Source organism: Sminthopsis crassicaudata, chromosome 3 (assembly GCF_048593235.1).
Source record: "Sminthopsis crassicaudata isolate SCR6 chromosome 3, ASM4859323v1, whole genome shotgun sequence".
In the NCBI taxonomy this organism is placed as follows: domain Eukaryota; kingdom Metazoa; phylum Chordata; class Mammalia; order Dasyuromorphia; family Dasyuridae; genus Sminthopsis; species Sminthopsis crassicaudata.
This window is the reverse complement of record NC_133619.1, coordinates 350,714,843-350,736,451: the sequence shown is the minus strand read 5'-3', so window position 1 is coordinate 350,736,451 and position 21,609 is coordinate 350,714,843.

Here is a 21,609-nt window from a genome sequence, read left to right as displayed (position 1 = left end):
GATTTCCAATCACACACACACACACACACACACACACACACACACACACACACACAATTTTTCCTATACTTAGCATAACATTTTCTATTTATGAAGCATTTAATAGTAATTTAGGGTTAAGGTGAATGAAAAAATCTGAGAGACAGAGTTTCTGGGTTGTTAATAATGCATTTATTAATTTGGATAGTTAATAATCAATAAATTGATTGCCAATGGTTTCTCTCAGTAATCAAAGACCCTAACAGAGACAGTAAATGCCTTCATATAGTGTTAGAATAAGGGAGGGTGCCCCTAAAAGGTGAAAATCACCTCTGATTAATGAACAATTAATGAGGAGCTGAGATAAAAGTCTTCAGGTACTTCTGCTGATAACATGGATAGAAGATGAGATACAGTAGCCTCCAGCAATCTGGGCAAATGAATCTATTTTTGTCCAGACTACTGGGGTTGGTTTTCTTCTTCATAAACTGTTTACTCTAAACTCCAATGGAGGGATGCAAAGACTTGAAATAATGCTTTGGGCCTGAAATTTACCTAGATTAGATTCTGTTTATACCCTAAAGAGAGTAAGTGTCCTAATTATGTGCAGTCCCACTCAAGATTGAGAAGCATGTAATCTGAGGATTAGGTCAGTCTCATCTATCAGCTTTGTACTTCTGAGACTGATTAACTTACTTATAGGAGCTGGTCCCTGAATGAGAGAATAAAAAAACCTTGATCCTAATTTAATATTAAATATCAATATAATAAAAATATTCCTTTAGGATAGAGTCTGTTATTTCATTGCTATAACAATGACAAACTCAAATTGAAATGGAGCCACTAACTTAAATGTAATGATGTCGTCTGTCTGAATATTGACTTAGAAAAACATATTATTATAATCCATGTGCTATAATATTTTAAATTTTAAAAAATATTTTTGTTAAATATTTCTCAATTACTTTTAAACCAGTTCAGATCACATGGGAATGATTCAAACTTCACTGATTTTGTGTTTGACATCTCTAGGGAATAGTAGTAGTAGAGGAGTAGTAGGAGCTGTCCACTTGGGACTCAGCTGCAACTGGCCATTTGGGCAAAATCTCTCCTCTCCTCTCCCCTCCCCTTCCCTTCTCTCCTCTACCCTCCTCTCCTTTCCTCTTCTCTTTTATATCTCTTCTATTTCCTTCCTTGAAAACCTATAAAAAAAAAAGGTATGGTATTTAAATTATGCTCTGATACCCTATTCAAGTATGTCTATGGAAAACTAGCTTGCTCAAATAATTAAACAATGGCATAAGCATCGTTGTCCACATAGCAGCAAATTTCTGATTAACTATTAAAAGACTTGTTTTTTTTTTTTTTTTCTTATTATTACAACTAAGGAACACTGTGAGTTTAGATTCAAACTCTCTAAGACTTTAGACTCACCTATAAAACAAAGGCTTAGATGATTTCTAAGATCTCTTGGATTACTAATAGCCTACAGCCCTATGATAATTCATACTGTTTTAGCCTAATAGTACTGAAACAACTAAAGCTAAAATAGGGAACTCAGATGGCTGATTATTTATTTCCATTATGTAAAATCTAACCATTATATAATGCAAACAAACACACAAAGGCAAAAATTACTGGGACATTTTGAATAGGTTTTGATTGGAGCTTGGGATCCTACATTCCAGATTTATGTTTTCAACTGCCTTCATTTTGCTAGCTCCCTGTTCATGCTTAATGTATTACCAGGTTCTCTGCTTTTCAAGTCTACTGTAATTTATCTTGTTCACAGAAGACTATAAAATAGAAACTAATTAAATTAAAAATACTGAATTAATGGAAAACTAACAGAGAAAACCACTGTAATTTAGAGATTTTATAACTGCTGCATCAGTGACACACTTCTTCCCTCACTTTTCATGCCTTTACTGGATGCCTTTGATTTTCCTAATTATTTATTCTTTTGGGAGTGATTACAAGCATAAGAGGATATTATGTATTCAAGTTATTGTGCTCTCTTTAAACTACAGAACTGAACATCATCTGTGTTCTTGTCTGACAACACTCAGACTCATTTGCTTAGATTATAGTTACATTATTTGGGAATAGGGAGTGGGTAAAGCAAGGAAATGTCAGTGGGAAAAATAAGGAAAGTATCATAATATCTAAATTACAAATTGATAAAAATTATAAAGTTTTCAGACTTCCCTTGAAATTATTCAAGAGTTTATTGTAGTCTGTTTTACTTTTATTCTCAATCATGTAAAGTAAAAAATGACACTACCACCCAACAGAACTAAAGTTTCCATTTACTTCTGCTATCCAAGTACAATCACACATTCAGAAGGAAGTTAAAAGGGACCTCTAAGTAGTACTGAAAGAGAACAGTATAAAGTTTATTTGAAAGACAGAGACAAACTTCACTATAATTCTATATCAAACCATAGATGTCAAACCATAATTCTAATTTAATTTTAAACATTAAATAATAATATTGTACTATTGTATAATAGCACAGAAATTATTATCATTATATTCCTGAAAAATCATGAAAAGACAATATTAGGTAAAAAATTAAATCTAGTAAGATTAGGAAGTATATAATACATTTTTGAACTATATTCATGAAAAATTGTTAAATTCACTTTTTATAGATCATGAATGAATCCATTTCCCATAAATCTAGAATAATCTATAGATCTAGGATTAATTCCATATAAATCATTCCAACTTATGCTAGATAAATAAGGTGTCCTTTAAAGCTTTAACTCTGTTTACTTTCCTATCTCTTGCACTATGCAGAAGAAGCATAGATAGCCTAATGAAAGCTATATTTTTGGAAAATGAAAAATATATTCTGATACCTGTTAAAGAGTATCCATTTTTACATTCAGAGAGAAGACAGTAGGGATTGAGTGTTGATCACAATATAGTATTTTCACTTTTTTGTTGTTGTTAGCTTGCATTTTGTTTTTTTTTCATTTTTTTCCCTTTTTGAACTGATTTTTCTTGTGCAGCATAATAATTTTGAAAATATGTATAGAAGAATTGCATGTTTAACATATATTGGATTACTTACTCCAAATTGGAACACATGATTTTACAATGGTAAATGTTGAAAACTAACTATGCATGTATTTTGAGAATAAAAAGTTTTATATATAAAACAGAATGTCCATTTCAAAATATGATGGTACAACCAAGGATATTAGTTTAATAACACATGTGGATATTCATTCAATTCAACAAATATTTATTGAGAGTCTCCATAATAATTTGCTAGGTGATGACATCTTTGTAATTTCCTTAAGATAGAAAAGTGAATTAAAACTATTAGAGATGGGAGATATTAGGGGAAAAGGAGGTTAAAAATTAAACAATAAAGCTGCATACTTTGATCTTATACACCCTCTAAGGTACAACTAGATTACACATTTAGGATTATTGGAATAGACATTTAAAAGAGAAATCAAGGTCCCATCAATAGTGAAGATTTTATTTTTAACATTTTTAATGGAGATGTTCTCTCTTTTCCTCCTTTAATTGGTGTTTTCTAATATAATTTCCAGAAAAGAGCAGAGATGCTGCTCATGTGTGAGCACTCCATCCTTATTTCAACCCCAACAATTAATTGTGTTACAAGGAACCCTGAAAAACTCACATAGCACTCAGAAATGGGCAGTAGCTCTGTGAGTAAACAAAAATTGCATTATAATGCATTCTTTAGGGACAAGAATCTTGATTGGATTTCTAATTATACTAGACCTGAAAGTAAAAAGAAGCCATATTAAAATAGAGATGGAAGGGATAGAGAAGACATAATTTCTTACTTTCACAACTCATTCATGGTCATCATTTTCTTAGTATATCCTTATCTTAGATCAATCTAGGAAGCCAGATTGTGCTTTTGTATTTATAAATCAAATTTGGATGTTGCCATAGTTTCTGACATGGCACACACATCTATTAGAAGTTTGTTTACTACTTGTTGTTTTTGTTGTTGTTGTTGTTGTTGCTGTTGTTTATCCCCCAGTCTAAAACATTTCTCCCAGTCATGTATTCACTGTCGTAACCAAACTGATTGTTCAGTATGAAAAGTCTCTCATTTCCCAATTCCTTCCCTTTGTACATACAAAATTCATGCTTGGAATGCATTTAGTCCCCAACCCCACTTATTAGATTCTTTTAGCTAGTTTCAAAGCTCAGTTCAAATACTGAGCCTTCTCTGGTTCCCTTAATTTCTAGTGCCAACTCCTACCATCACTATTTATTTAATTGAATATATTATATATTTATTAATGAACATGGTGTATTAACCCAGATAATTTGCTATCAGCTAGTCGTTAATAGCCATCTACACCAATTGAATATAAAGATTGTTGAAAGTAGGAATTGCCAGTTTTATATTTGTGCCCCAAGTATAGGAAATATATATGAGGAACTTTTCCTACTAATGTACTTTGGAACCTATTCTTGTAATTTATAGTCTCAAAGAATTGTTTGTACACAAAGTAGCAAAGTGACTTGGACAGGGCTGCCTCCAAATGTATCAAAGTAGTAAAAAGAATTCTAAAATCCCTGAGGCAACTAATATTTATAGAGTGCTTTAAATTTGCAAATAAGGTTTATAAATGTTATCTTCTTTCATTATTGAACATTTTTAATCCTCAAACTTAATTATATCTCTAAAATATTTGTTACTGTGGCTAACTTGCTTAACTTCAAAAGTACTACTTAATTAGTTTTCCTTCTACATGTTTAACTGTTCCTGACCTGTTTTCTTATCTTTTATTTCTATTCCTACTTTCTGATCATCTCTTCAACAACCACCTTTATGCCAATTCCATGTGTTGGGCTAGATATTTTTTAAGCCTAGGGTCCACAGACTTCTAAGTTGACCATGAATTTGGATGGAGAAAAAAAATTACATTGTTAGCTAATAAACATCATGTGCATCCCGTATACCAGACAGAAAAGAAATGAGAGAAAGAAAAATAAAGGAAAGATGGTAGGAAGGAAGGCAAGAAGGAAGACAGGAAGTTCTGATAAAGGCCTCATTTCCAAAATATATAGAGAATTGACTCTGATTTATAAGAAAGCAAGATATTCCCCAACTGATAAATGATCAAAGGATATGAGCAGACAAATTTGAGATGATGAAATTGAAACTATTTCTATTCATATGAAAGACTGTTCCAAATCACTATTAATCAGAGAAATACAAATTAAGACAACTCTGAGATACTATTACACACCTGTCAGATTGGTTAAGATGACAGGAAAAGATAATGACCAATATTGGAGGGGATGTGGGAAAACAGAGACACTGATACCTTGTTGGTGGAACTGTGAATGAATCCAACCGTTCTGGAGAACAATCTGGAACTATGCTCAAAAAGTTATCAAACTGTGCATACCCTTTGATCCAGCAGTGCTACGACTGGGCTTACATCCCAAAGAGATATTAAAGAAAGGAAAGGGACCCATATGTGTCAAAATGTTTGTGGCAGCCCTCTTGGTAGTGTCTAGAAACTGGAAAATGAATGTATGCATATTAGTTGGAAAATGCTTGGATAAATTGTGGTATATGAATGTTATGGAATATTATTGTTCTGTAAGAAATGACCAGCAGGATGAATACAGATAGTCTTGGAGAGACTAACATGAACTGATGATGAGTGAAATTAGCAGAACCAGGAGATCATTATACATTTCAACAACAATACTATATGAAGATGTATTCTTTTGTAAGTGGGTGTCTTCAACAAAGAGAAGAATGAATTCAGTTCCAATTTATCAATGATGGACAGAATCAGCTATACCCACAGAAGGAACATTGGGAAATGAATGTGAACTGTTTGCATTTTTGTTTTTCTTAGCAGGTTATCTTTATCTTCTGAATCCAATTTTTCTTGTACAACAAGAGAACTGCACACATATAATGTATCTAGGATATACTTTAACATATTTAACATGAATAAGACTTCCTGACATCTAAGGGAAAGGATGGAGGAAAGGAAGGACAAGTTGGAATAGAAGTAAGTGCAAGGAACAATGTTGTAAAAAATTACCCATACATATGTTCTGTCAATAAAAAGTTGTAACTTAAAAAAAAAGAAGGAAGGAAGGAATGAAAAAAGGCAGGAAGGAGGGAAAGAAGGAAGGAAGGAAGGAAGGAAGGAAGGAAGGAAGGAAGGAAGGAAGGAAGGAAGGAAGGAAGGAAGGAAGGAAGGAAGGAAGGAAGGAAGGAAGGAAGGAAGGAAGGAAGGAAGGGGAGGGAAGAAGGGGGAGAGGGAGAAAGGAAGGGAGGGAAAAAGAAAAGGAGGGAGGGAGGGAAAAAGAAAAGGAGGAAGGGAGGGAAAAAGGAAGGAAGGGAGAGAGAAAGAGAAAGATGGCTTTTTCTTCAGGTAATTTATAATCTAATGAGGAAAGATAATGAGCATGAGTTTATGATTGGAGAAATTCAAAAAAGAATAACCAGGTGAGAAATAAAGAGGTGCCTGATTTTTATTTAGAGATTTTGAAAGGAACTCATTATTCCACCTTCCAAATTTTATTTCCCTATTTTTTATTTTCTTATATAATCCTATACATTTTTGTTGTTATATGGGAGACACCTGCTAGTGGCTGCTGGAGGTTTAACTCAGACCTGTAGAATGGATCTCTTCATGTAAAAAGCTGATGACAATGATACAAGGAGCCTGAGAGGCAGTTGCATTGTCTAATCTTTCTCCTCTTCCCTCTTGTCTCCAATTTATTTCATTCCCACTCCACAAGGAATACCTGCATCAGCAAAGGCTGCTTTGCAACTCCTTCAAGTTTATAATCCACAGAAGAGGAGGCCCTCAGAGAATTGACCTGCCCCTTCACCCAAGTATGGTCCTTAATACATTTTATTTTTTGCTTTAATAACATTATGTTGAGAATGGGTCCATTGGCTTCAAAACATTACTCTGTATTCATGGCTTATCATAATCAGGCTCTGCTAGTAAGTATTTCTGTGACTTTGGGTAAATCAATCATCAGACTAGGCAAAAATTGTAAGATGATTGATTTACAGCTGAAAGTTTTCTTTTGAGATTATGTAGTCTTAATTCTTCATTTTACAGAGTAACTGAAATTCAGAGAAATAAAGATGCTTACCCAAATTAAAAGAGTAGCTATTATACCTTCTCCCCCTTATTTGTAAGAGTAGTATTTACTTTCAAAAGTGATATAATGATGACCTTTAGCAAACAACAATATGTTTTCTTTGCTAGGTCATAAGTGTGAAATTAGTAACCTATAAAATGCCAATATACTCTTCTTTTTCAATGTTCTACCTAATCAAAGCAGGAGTCTGTCTCTAAATAATTAGCCTTCCCTTGATTGTTCTTTCTTTGCTTCAGTCTTTAGCCTTTAGTTGCAATATATGTATGTACTCTTCTTCATAGCTGAGATATTAATTTTGTAGCTATAATTTGGACTCTCAAGGTCACAGTCTATAATGAGTCCCATAGGCTTTGAGAAAGATTGGGTTATTTGACTTTTGAACCATAGTTATAATTAATAGTAGTAAAATATTTATAATGCCTTCAGATAAATTAAAAAGTATGAGAATTGAATCATGAAAATCATTGACCCCAGAAGAAGGATTCACATGGACTTTTCATCATTTTTTCAGTGGATAAAAGAGAAATAGGAAAACAGTAAGGTTACTTATAAAGAAATAAGTGATTAATTCATGAAAGATATACTCATAGTACTAAGGTCCTTCATCCTGTCTTTCATACCAAATTATGAAAGCTAAGCCAGAAATTATGAGATTCCTTTTCATTTTGCATGAAAAATATATCTTCATATTCATAATTAATTATATCCGAAAAGCTGTTTTATCCTCCTTTGTCTTATGTCTTCTATTTTCAATTGATTTTTCTCTTTATGTGACTGTCACTCTTTCTGCCATCCTGTTTCCATTCTCAAAATAGCAATCCAACAAATATCTGAGAACACAAATATCTTTTACAATATAGGATTTTGTGAAAATCCACAATGATTACTCTATTCTTGGAAAGTTATTTGGAACTGCATGCCAAATGTCACTAAACTCATATTCTTTGACTCTGTAATGTCAGTGCTAGTTACATACTCCAAAGAGGTCAAGGACAAATGTAAACAGCCCATATGCACACAAAAATGTTAATAAAAGCATATTGAAGCAAGAAATTGAAAAAAAAAAAGTGATTTTTAAATGAAGAATGACTGAACAAATCTTAGCAAAAAAAATGAAATGGAGTAATAATGCTTTATAAAAAATCATGAAACCAAGACAGTTCCTAAAAACTTAATATAAAAATACTATCCACCTCCAGAAAAGGAAATGATGAAGTCTGATAAAAATGTACTATGTTTTTTACTTTAGTATTTCATTTTTTTTTCTGTTTTCTTTCACAATACATTTAATATGGAAATATGTTTTATATGTCCCTGTAATCTATAGCAAATTACTTGCTGCCTTAAGAAGAGAAAAAGGAGGAAGACAGAGCTAAGATGGTGGAGTAAAAGTAGGTACTTACCCAACTTCTGTCCCAAAGCACTCCAAATTCCTTTCAATAATGACTCTAAACACATTTTTGAACATCAGAATACCCCAAAAGATAGACTAGAATATTTTCCAGTCAAAAAGAATGTAATCCGGCCAAGATGGCGGCGTGGAGGCAGACAGCTGCTTGAGCTCCTCGTTTTCTCTCAGAACTTACTTCATGACAAGCCTCTGACTTAATGCTTGACCCAGAAAGAAATCCACAAATTATCACCAAGAGAAGACATCCTTGAAAGTTGCCAGAAAAGGTCTGTGTTTGCTCGGGGGAGGGTTAATCAGACTGGGCGCAGACTGAGGGCAGACAGCCAGAGCAAGACAGGCAGCTCACACAGCTCAGACCGGAGGGGGAGGGGTGTGATCTCTGCCGTTTCTGCGAAAGGGCTTTTGCCCCAGTGTGGATACTCCGTCTTGGCAGCAAGCCAGGAGCAGCAGAGAGGGTGTAAACACCGGAGGTGAAGATTAAAACCCCAGAAAGCCAGCATCTCTCAGAGCCCGGCCACCCCCAACCCCCACCTGGACTGACTCGGTGCGTTCTCAGAGCCTCAGAGTGCAGACTCAGTACAGTCATTGCTGTTCTGTTAGTGGCTCTCTGCTGCCCTACCCCCAGTCTGTAGAGGAAGCCCATTAATACCATCCAGCCCTATCCCCCGCAAAACAGACCAATTGTTTCTCTTGTCAGTTTGTTTTCTTTGATTCCTACTCTGACAAAATGAACAAAAAATTCAAAAGGGCTCTAACCATTGACAGCTTCTGTGTGGAGAGGGAGCAGACTTCAAATGCTGAGGAGACTAGGAACAGAATGTCCCCAGATGTATCCCCTGGGAGGGATATAAGCTGCTCCTCAATACAAAAGAACCTCATAGAGGAAATCAAAAAGGCTCTCACAAGAGAGCTGGAAGAGAAATGGGAAAAGGAAAGGGAAGCTTGGCAAGAGAGCCTGGAGAAGTCATCCCATGCATTCAAAGACAGAATGGATAAAGAAATCAAATCATTGAGAAACAAGATTAGTGAGCTGGAAAAAGTAAACAACTCCAAGGAAAACAGGATTAGTGAGCTGGAAAAGATAAACAACTCCAAGGAAAACAGGATTAGAGAGCTGGAAAAAGAAATCAGCTCTCTAAAAAATAAAATGGATAAAATGGAAAAAAATTCCATAGAGGATAAAAAATCAATTGGACAATTACAAAGAGATATAAAAAAAGTGAGTGAAGAAAATACATCATTGAAAATTAGACTGGAACAAGTAGAAATGAATGACTCAAGGAGAAACCAAGAGGGAGTCAAGCAAAACCAGAGAAATGAAACAATTGAAAAGACTGTCAAGTACCTTACCAGAAAGACAACAGACCTGGAAAACAGATCCAGGAGAGACAATTTGAGAATAATCGGACTCCCTGAAAAATGGGAGGAAAAAAAGAGCTTGGACACCATTTTCAAGGAAATTATCAAAGAGAACTGCCCAGACGTTTTGGAAACAGAGGGTAAAATAGACATTGAGAAAATTCATCGATCACCTACTGAAAGGGACCCTAAAATCAAAACGCCAAGAAATATAGTGGCCAAGTTCAAGAACCATCAGACAAAGGAAAAGATATTGGAAGCTGCTAGAAAAAAACAATTCAGATACGGAGGATCCACGATAAGGATAACACAGGATCTAGCAGCATCCACATTAAAAGAACGCAGGGCCTGGAACATGATATTCCGAAAGGCTAAGGAACTTGGTATGCAGCCAAGAATAACTTACCCAGCAAGAATGAGCATCGTTTTCCAGGGAAGAAGATGGACATTTAACGAAATAAATGAATTCCATCTATTTTTGATGAAAAAACCAGACCTACATAAGAGGTTTGATCTTCAAATACAGAACTCAAGAGACTTCTAAAAAAGGTAAAAAGAAATCTTGAGAACTATACTTCTGTCAAAAAAATATGTAAAGAACATATGTACAATTTGTCTTAGAAACTAGAGGTGGAAAGGAGATTATATCATAAAAAAGTGTAAAGTGGTGGTACTACATCTTATGAAGAGGCAAAGGTAACCTATTATATCTGAGAGAAAGAAAGGAGGGAGATGAACATAGCGTGTATCAATAGACATATTCGATTTATGGTGAAACTTCTTCCACTTCATTGAAAAGTGAAAGGGAAGGAGTGAGCTAAGGGGAAGGGAATACAGTAATTTCGAGGAAAAGGGGTAAAATAAGGGGAGGATCTTTAAGGTGGGGGAGGGATCCTAAAAAGGGAGGGCTGTGAAAAGCAAGTGGTGTTTACCAGTTTAATACTGGATAGGAGGGTAAAAGGGAAGGAAAGGGGAAAAGCATAAGCAGGGGTTAACAGGATGGCAAGCAATATAGAATTAGTCCTTCTAACCATAAATGTGAATGGGGCAAACTGCCTCATAAAGAGGAAGCAGTTAGCAGACTGGATTAAAAGTCAGAATCCTACTATATGTTGTTTACAGGAAACACACCTGAAACAGGATGAGGCATTCAAACTAAAAGTAAAAGGGTGGAGCAGAATCTATTATGCTTCAGGCAAAACCAAAAAAGCAGGAGTAGTCATCCTCATCTCAGATCAAGCAAAAACAAAAATTGATCTAATTAAAAGAGATAAGGAAGGGCATTATATCCTGCTAAAGGGAAGCATCAATAGTGAAGCAGTATCAATATTAAACATGTATGCACCAAGTGGTGCAGCATCTAAATTCTTAAAAGAGAAATTAAGAGAGCTGCAAGAGGAAATAGATAGCAAAACTATAATAGCGGGAGATCTCAACCTTGCACTCTCAGAATTAGATAAATCAAACCACAAAATAAATAAGAAAGAAGTCAAAGAGGTAAATAGAATACTAGAAAAGTTTGATATGATAGATCTTTGGCGAAAGCTAAATGGAGACAGAAAGGAATATACTTTCTTCTCAGCAGTTCATGGAACCTATACAAAAATTGATCATATACTATACTAAAATTGATCAAAATCAAATGCAGTAAGGCAGAAATAGTAAATGCATCCTTTTCAGACCATAATGCAATCAAAATAACATTTAATAAAAAGCCAGGGGAAAATAGACCAAAAAATAATTGGAAACTAAATAATCTTATACTAAAGAATGATTGGGTAAAACAGCAAATCATAGACATAATTAATAACTTCACCCAAGAAAATGACAATAATGAGACATCATACCAAAATGTGTGGGATACAGCCAAAGCAGTAATTAGGGGAAGTTTTATATCTCTACAGGCCTACCTGCATAAAATAGAGAAAGAGAGGGCCAACAAATTGGGTTTACAACTAAAATTGCTAGAAAAGGAACAAATTAAAAACCCCCAGACAAACACAAAACTTGAAATTCAAAAAATAAAAGGTGAGATTAATAAAATTGAAAGTAAAAAAACTATTGAATTAATTAATAAAACTAAGAGTTGGTTTTATGAAAAAACCAACAAAATAGACAAACCCTTAGTAAACCTGATTAAAAAAAGGAAAGAGAAAAAGCAAATTGATAGTCTTGAAAATGAAAAGGGTGAACTCACCACTAATGAAGAGGAAATTAGAACAATAGTTAGGAGCTACTTTGCTCAACTTTATGCCGATAAATTCGATAACTTAAATGAAATGGAAGAATACCTTGAAAAATATAGCTTGCCCAGATTAACAGAGGAAGAAGTAAGTAGTCTAAATAGTCCCATCTCAGAAAAAGAAATAGACCAAGCTATTAACCAACTTCCTAAGAAAAAGTCCCCAGGACCAGATGGATTTACAGGTGAATTCTACCAAACATTTAAAGAACAACTAACTCCAATGCTATATAAACTATTTGAAAAAGTAGGGATTGATGGAGTCCTACCAAATTCCTTCTATGACACAGACATGGTACTGATACCTAAACCACGTAGATCGAAAACTGAGAAAGAAAACTATAGACCAATTTCCTTAATGAATATTGATGCTAAAATCTTAAATAAGATATTAGCAAATAGACTTCAGAAAATCATCCCCAGAATAATACACTATGACCAAGTGGGATTTATACCAGGAATGCAGGGCTGGTTTAATATTAGGAAAACTATTAGTATAATTGACCATATTAATAATCAAATTAATAAAAACCATATGATCATCTCAATAGATGCAGAAAAGGCATTTGATAAAATCCAACATCCATTCCTACTAAAAACGCTTGAGAGTATAGGAATAAATGGACTATTCCTTAAAATAATAAGGAGCATATATTTAAAACCTTCAGTAAACATCATATGTAATGGTGATAAACTAGAACCTTTCCCTGTAAGATCAGGAGTGAAACAAGGTTACCCACTATCACCATTACTATTCAATATAGTACTAGAAACTCTAGCCTTGGCAATAAGAGCCGAGAAAGAGATCCAAGGAATTAGAGTAGGAAATGAAGAAATCAAATTGTCACTTTTCGCAGATGACATGATGGTATACTTAGAGAACCCCAAAGACTCTGCTAAAAAGCTATTAGAAATAATTCAGAATTTTAGCAAAGTCACAGGATACAAAATAAATCCACATAAATCCTCAGGATTTTTATACATTACCAACACAATCCAACAGCAAGAGATACAAAGAGAAATTCCATTCAAAATAACAGTCGATAGTATCAAATATTTGGGAATATATCTACCAAAGGAGAGTCAGGAATTATATGAGCAAAATTACAAAACACTTGCCACAAAAATAAAGTCAGATTTAAATAATTGGAAAGACATTCAGTGTTCTTGGATAGGCCGAGCGAATATAATAAAGATGACAATACTCCCCAAACTAATCTATTTATTTAGTGCTATACCAATCAGACTCCCAATAGTTTCTTGGGAAGAATTCATATGGAAGAATAAAAGGTCGAGAATTGCAAGGGAACTAATGAAAAAAAAGTCAGAGGAAGGTGGTCTAAGTGTACCTGATTTAAAGCTATATTATAAAGCAACAGTCACCAAAACCATTTGGTATTGGCTAAGAAATAGACTAGTTGATCAGTGGCATAGGTTAGGTTCACAGGACAAGATAGTGAATAAAAATAGCAATCTAATCTTTGACAAACCCAAAGATCCCAAATTTTGGGATAAGAATTCATTATTTGACAAAAACTGCTGGGAAAACTGGAAATTAGTATGGCAGAAACTAGGCATGGACCCACATTTAACACCACATACTAAGATAAGATCAAAATGGGTCCAAGATTTAGGCATAAAGAACGAAATCATAAATAAATTGGAGGAACATGGGATGGTTTACCTCTCAGACTTGTGGAGGAGGAAGGAGTTTGTGTCCAAGGGAGAACTAGAGACCATTATTGATCACAAAATAGAACATTTTGAATACACCAAATTAAAAAGTTTCTGCACAAACAAAACTAATGCAAACAAGTTTAGAAGGGAAGTAACAAATTGGGAAAAAATTTTTACAGTTAAAGGTTCTGATAAAGGCCTCATCTCCAAAATATACAGAGAATTGACTTTAATTTATAAGAAATCAAGCCATTCTCCAATTGATAAATGGTCAAAGGATATGAACAGACAATTTTCAGATGATGAAATTAAAACTATTTCCACTCATATGAAAGAGTGTTCCAAATCACTATTGATCAGAGAAATGCAAATTAAGACAACTCTGAGGTATCATTACACACCTGTCAGATTGGCTAAGATGACAGGAACAAATAACGATGAATGTTGGAGGGGCTGTGGGAAAACTGGGACACTGATGCATTGTTGGTGGAGTTGTGAAAGAATCCAACCATTCTGGAGAGCAATCTGGAATTATGCCCAAAAAGTTATCAAAATGTGCATACCCTTTGACCCAGCCATACTACTACTGGGCTTATACCCCAAGGAACTACTAGAGAAGGGAAAGGGTCCTGTATGTGCCAAAATGTTTGTGGCAGCCCTTTTCATAGTGGCTAGAAGCTGGAAGATGAATGGATGTCCATCAATTGGAGAATGGTTGGGTAAACTATGGTATATGAATGTTATGGAATATTATTGTTCTATAAGAAATGACCAACAGGAGAAATACAGAGAGGCTTGGAGAGACTTACATCAACTGATGCTGAGTGAAACGAGCAGAACCAGAAGATCATTATACACTTCAACAATGATACTGTACGAGGATGTATGCTGATGGAAGTGGATTTCTTCAACATAGAGAAGAACTAATCCAATTCCAATTGATTAATGCTGGACAGAACCAGCTACATCCAGAAAAGGAACACTGGGAAATGAATGTAAACTGTTATTTTTACCTTCTGAATCCAATTCTTCCTGTGCAACAAAAAATTCGGTTCTACACACATATATTGTATCTAAATTATACTGTAATATATTTAACATATATAAGACTGCTTGCCATCTGGGGGAGGGGGTTGGGGGAGGAAGGGAAAAAATCTGAATAGAAGTAAGTGCAAGGGATAATGTTGTACAAAATTACCCATGCATATGTACTGTCAAAAAATGTTATAATTATAAAATAAAATAAAAAATTAAAAAAAAAAAAAAAAAAAAAAAAAAGAATGTAATCCAGTGGAAAGCTCTGTGACACCAGGATGGGAGGCCAACGTGCTGTCCCAGTACAGACTGAACTCAATCCCAACCCCATCCGGTTGGTGGCTTCCATTCCTCTCAGCTCAAAGAGGACGTGAAAGGCCAGCAGAAAAGGTCTGTGGAACCAGTGGGAGCCTAGTTTATAATCCCAGCACAGACTGCACCAGTACAGCCTCAGCCGCAGCCTCAGCTAGACCCCAGCATCAGTGAGGTGGGACCAATGAATTAGCAGTACTGCTAGAGGCTTCTGGACCTCTCAGCCTCAGGAACACTAGTGAGGACTCAAAAGGTGAGTAGAAAGGATCTTTGGCAATAGGATGGGAGTCCAAAGTGCAGTCTCAATGCAGCCCCAGTGCAATCCATGCCAGCATACTCTCAGCTCCAATCCCAGGGCCCTAGCACCAGCAAACTCTGTTTGATTCAGTTCACTAGATCTAACAACTTTTATGGGGGAGAGACATTTCTAACAGCTACAGGACAGAAAACAGTGCTTGTGATCAGATTCCTCAAAGGTTCTCTGAAAACAGATGCAGAAAACCCCTGAAACTTGAGACAGAGCACCATCTATTTTAGAAACAAAGCTCTACTTTAAGAAAGAGTTCAAAGTCAAGTAAAAGACTAGGAAAATGAACACGCAACCAAAAAAAAAAAAAAAAAAAAAAAAAGATCCTTGGAAGTTATTATGGTGAGAAAGAAGATACAAAACCAAATTCAGAAGATGATAATAAAGTCAAATCTCCTTTATCCAAAACCTCCAAGAAAAATGAAAATTGGGCTCTAGCCATGGAAGAGCTCAAAAGAAATCAAGTAAGAGAGAGAGGAAAAATTAGGAAAAGAATTGAGAATGGTTCTACAATTGATAAATGGTCAAAGGATATGAACAGACAATTTTCAGATGATGAAATTGAAACTATTTCCACTCATATGAAAGTGTTCCAAATCACTATTGATCAGAGAAATGCAAATTAAGACAACTGTGAGATACCACTACACACCTGTCAGATTGGCTAAGATGACAGGAAAAGATATTGATGAATGTTAGTGGGGATGTGGGGAAACTGGGACACTGATGCATTGTTGGTGGAGTTGTGAAAGAATCCAACCATTCTGGAGAGCAATCTGAAATTATGCTCAAAAAGTCATCAAACTGTGCATACTCTTTGATCCAACAGTGCTACTACTGGGCTTATATCCCAAAGAAATGCTAAAGAAGGGAAAGAGACATGTTTGTGCCAAAATGTTTGTGGCAGCCCATTTTGTAGTGGCTAGAAACTGGAAAATGAATGGATGCCCATCAATTGGAGAATGGTTGGGTAAATTGTGATATATGAATGTCATGGAATATTATTGTTCTGTTTTCCAAATAGTTTACAAAATATTGGAAATAATTGTTCTTTATGTTTGGCAGAATTCACTTAAAAATACTTCTCATCTTGGAGAATTTTTGTTAGGGAGTTCATGAAAGACTTGTTCAATGTCTTTTTTCTCTTTTCTATAAATCATTTATTTCCTCCTGTTAATCTGGGCAATTTATGTTTTGGTAAACATTTATCTATTTCAATTACATTGTCAGATTTGCCTAATTATTGTTTTAATTTATTTTTCTTGGCCATAAATTCAACCTTTACATTTTTGATGCTGGTAATGTTTTTCTTTTCTTTTTCTAATCGAATTAACCAAAGGTTTATCTATTTTTGTTGTTTTTCTGATAAAATAACTTTTGGTCTTATTATTTCAATAGTTTTCTTAGTTTCTTGGTTTGAGATTTGGAAATTTGATATTTAATTGGGAGTTTCTTCATAAAATTTTAGAGATATAAAATTTCCCCTTAGAATTAAATTGGTTATGCTTATAAGTTGTGTTATGTTGTCTCATTATTGTCATTCTCTAGAATGAAGTTATGTATTGTTTGTGTGATTTGTTATTTGATCCATTCATTTTTTACAATTAGATTATTTAATTTCCACTTGATTTTTAGTCTATTTTCCCTGCCTTTTTATTAAATATAACTTTTACATCATGCAATCTGAAAAAACTATTTCTGAAAATCTGAAAAAACGGCTATTTCTGCCTTTTTGCATTTGACTAGACTTTTGTGCCCCAATACATAGTCAATTTTTGTGCCATGTACTGCAGAGAAAGGGTATATTCCTTTCTGTCTCTATCCATTTGTCTCCAAAGGTCTATCATATCTGGATTTTCTAGGATCCTATTAACCTCCCTAGTTTCTTTCTTTTTTATCTTATGGTTAAATATGTCTTATTCTAAGAGGGGATGGTTGAGCTCTCCCACTAATATAGTTTTTGCTGTTTATTTCTTTACATAACTGACTTAATATCTTCTCTAAGAATTTGTATGCTCTACTATTTGGTCATATACATTTAATATCATTGTTACTTTATTATTTATGGTGCCCTTTATCACGATGTACTTTCCTTCCTTATCTATTTTAATTAGATCTGTTTTTACTTTTGCTTTACCAGAATTGCTTAGCCTTCTTTTTTTTAAACTTTAGCTGAAGCATAAATTCTGTTCCATCCTTTTACCTTTGCTATACATGTGTCTCTCCATGTCAAATGTTTTTCTTCTGAATGACATATTGTAGGAGTCTGTTTTTTAACTCTGCTATTCTCTTCTGTTTTATGAGAGAGTTCATCCCATTCACATTCACATTTATGATCACCAGCTGTGGCTTCCTTCCATCCTATTTTTTCCCCCATACATAATTTTAGTTTCTCCACTCATTCTTTAGTCATGTTTTCTATATATATTTTTTTGTCCCTGCCCACCCACCATGTCATCTTCTATAGCCACTCCTCCCTTCCCCTTATCTTTTTTTTCCTAGTGTTTCTGTCCTCCCTTTTTTTTTAAGCCCCTCCCTTCCCCCCCTTTCTAGTCCTACTTCTGTATAGGGTTAGATAAATTTCTATACTCAACAAAGTGATTTAAGTTATTTGAGCTAAAATTGATGAGATCAGCCTTAATGCTCTTTTTCTTCTTTTCTTTCCCTCCATTGTAATATGTCTTTTGTGTCTCCTCATGTGATCTAATTTGTCCATCATATCTCTCCTTTGTTCTTCTCCCAGTACAATCTTTGCTCCACCGCTTAATGTCTTTTTCTTTGATAGCTTCACATCACAGTCCATTCACAACCACATCCTCCAACTATGTAATGCTCCCCTCTTTCTGTCTCAGTAACAGATATCAAGTTATAGATATCATTTTACCATCTAGGGTAAACAGTTTAACTTTTAAATAATATATTTTTTCCTGATTATCTTACCTTAATTGAATTATGCCTTTGAAGATTAAATTTTCTTTTTAATTTTTTTCAATAGATATTATTAATTCTCTTACTTCATTGAAGTTCCATCTCCTCCTCTGAAAAGTGATGCTCAATTTTGTGAATAGTTAATTCTCAGTTGTAAGCCCAGGTCTTTGCTTTCCAGAATACAGGATTCCAGACTTCTGATCCTTTATTGTAGAAGTTGGCAGATCCTGGATTATCCTGAATATTGTTCTTTGATATTTGGATTGTTTTTGTCTGGTAGTTTACAATATTTTTTCCATGAGATTATAGTTATTGAGTTTTGTTTCAGTGTTCTTTGGGATTTTCTTTGTGGGATCTCCTTGCAAAGATGATTGGTGGATTCTTTCAAGAATTATTTTTCTCTGTGTTTCTAGGATATCAGAGAAGTTTTCCCTGATGATCTCTTGAAGGATGTTATCCAAGCTTGTTTTTTGGTCATGGCCTTCAGGTAGACTAGTAACTTTTAAGTCTTCTTCCCTAGGTCTGTTTTCCATTAAGCCTTTTTTGCACTGAGATATTTTGCATTTTCTTCCATTTTTTTTTCATTTTTTTACAGTTTGCTTGACTGATTATTGATGTCTCATAGAGTAATTGGCTTCCATTTCCTTCTTTCAAGTTTTTTTTTCCTATTCTTTTTAAAATTATACCTTTTTTCCCCAAAAATGTATACATGGATAATTTTCAACATTCACCCCTACCAACCCTGTGCTCTATTCCCCCCCTTTCCCCTACCTCTTCTCCCAGGCAGCAAGTGATCAAATAAATGCTAAATATGTGCAATCCTCCCCCCCCCCCTCTCTCTCTCTCTCTCTCTCTCTCTCTCTCTCTCTCTATATATATATATATATATGTGTGTGTGTGTGTGTGTGTGTGTGTGTGTGTGTGTGTGTGTATGTGTGTGTGTGTGCAGCATGATTTATACATACATACACAAATATCATGCTGCACAAGAAAAATCAGATCAAAAGGGGGAAAAAATGAGAAAGAAAACAAAAACAAAATGCTTGATAGTTTTCCCAAGAGATTAGATCTGACTTTATTTGCCTGGAAAGTGTTTTGTAATTATGTTTATATAGTTCTCAACTTTTCCTTGGATAGACTCCCAAATATTTTATATTATCTCCAGTTATTTTAAATGAAATTTCTTTTTGTACCCCTTACTGCTGGACTTTGTTGTTAATATATAAGAATGATGATGATTTATGTGGATTTATTTTGTATCCTACAACTCTGATAGAGTTTTGAATTATTTCTAGTAGTTTTTTAGTTGATTCTCTATGATTCTCTAAGTATACCATCACATCATCTGTAAAAAATGGTAAAATTTGGTTTTCTCCTTACATACTCTAATTACTTTAATCTCTTTTTTTCTCAAGGCTAAAACTAATATTTCTAATACAATATTGAATAGTAATGGTTATAGTGGGGAACCTTGTTTCACCTCTTATCTTATTGGGAATGGTTCTTGTTTATCCCCATTACATCTGATGCTTGAATTTGGCTTTAATATTGGTCATTTTAAGCAAATCTCCATTTATTCCTATACTCTTTAGTGTTTTTAATAGGAATGGGTGTTGGATTTTGACAAATGCTTTTTCTGAAACTATTGAGATAATCATATGATTTTTGTTAGTTTGATTATTAACATTATTATTAATTATTAATATAGTCAATTATGTTACTGATTTTCCTAATCCTGCATTACTAATATAAATCCTTCTTAGTTATAGTGTATTATCCTGGGGATAATTTGCTGTTATCTTTTTGCTAATATTTTATTTAGGATATTTATATCACTATTCAATAGAGAAATTGGTCTATAATTTTATTTCTCTGTTTTGACTATATCTGGTTTAAGTATCAGCACCATGTCTCAGTCATAAAAACAATTTGATAAGATTACTTCTTATCCCATTTTACCAAAGAGATTGAATAATATTGGAATTAATTATTATTTAATTATTTGGTGGAATTTCCATGTAAATTAATTTGGCCAGCCTGAAGAATTTTTTCTTAAGGAATTGATTAATGGCTTACTCTATTTTTTTTCTAAAATGCAACTATTTGAGTAATTTATTTTCTCCTCTGTTAATCTGGGCCATCAATATTTTTGTAAATATTCATCCATTTCACTTACATTATCATATTTATTGGCATGCAGTTGGGCAAAATACTTCCTCATTATTGCTCCAATTTCTTCTTCATCGATGGAAAATTCTCCCTTTTCATTTTTTAAGACTAACAATTTGATTTTCCTCTTTCATTTTTTTTCAAAAGTTCTGAAATTTATCTATGATATTACTTGGCATTTTCATTTTGGGGTTGGTTGGTGATTAGTGAATTCTTTCAATGGCTGTTTTTTCTTCTGATTCTAGGACATCAGAGTAGTTTTCCTTGATAATTTCCTGAAAGATATTGTCTAGGCTCTTTTTTTTTTTTTTTTTTTTTTTTTTTTTATCATGGTTTTCAGGAAGTCCAATAATCCTTAGATTGTCTCTCTTAGATCAATTTTCCTGGTCAGTTATTTTTCTAATGAAATGTTTTACAATTTTTTCTACTTTTTCATTTTTTTGGTTTTTCTTGATTGATTCTTGATGTCCCATTGACTTATTCATTTCCATTTGTTCAGTTCTAATTTTTAGTGAATTATTTTCTTCAGTTACTTTTTTTAGCTCCTTTTGTATTTGGCCAAGTGAATTTTTAAATTAGTTGTTTTGTTCAATGGCTTTTTTCTCATTTCACAAATTCTGTTTTTCAATTTATTTTCCATTTCACAAATTCTATTTTTCAAGGAGTTGTTTTCTTTTTCCATTTTGACAAATCTATTTTGTAAAGACTTATATGCTTTTTCCATTTAACTAAATTTATTTTGTAGTTTTCTTCAGATAATTTCTGTTTCCTTTTCCAAAACCTCTTGCAAAGTTCCCATTTCCTTTCCCTATTTTTCTTCCAGCTCTCTTTTAAGATCCTTTTTAAATTCTTCCAAGAGAGCCTTGTAAGATGGAGACCAATTCATTTACCCTTTGGGACTTCATCTGGAGATGATTTGCTTTTTAGTGTCTTCAGTGTTTGAAATCTGTTCTTGTCTTTCTCCATAAAAACTATCTATTGTAATGCTCTGGCTAGGTTTTTGCAGGTCCTCCAGGCAGAGCTGGATCTCAGCAGGAT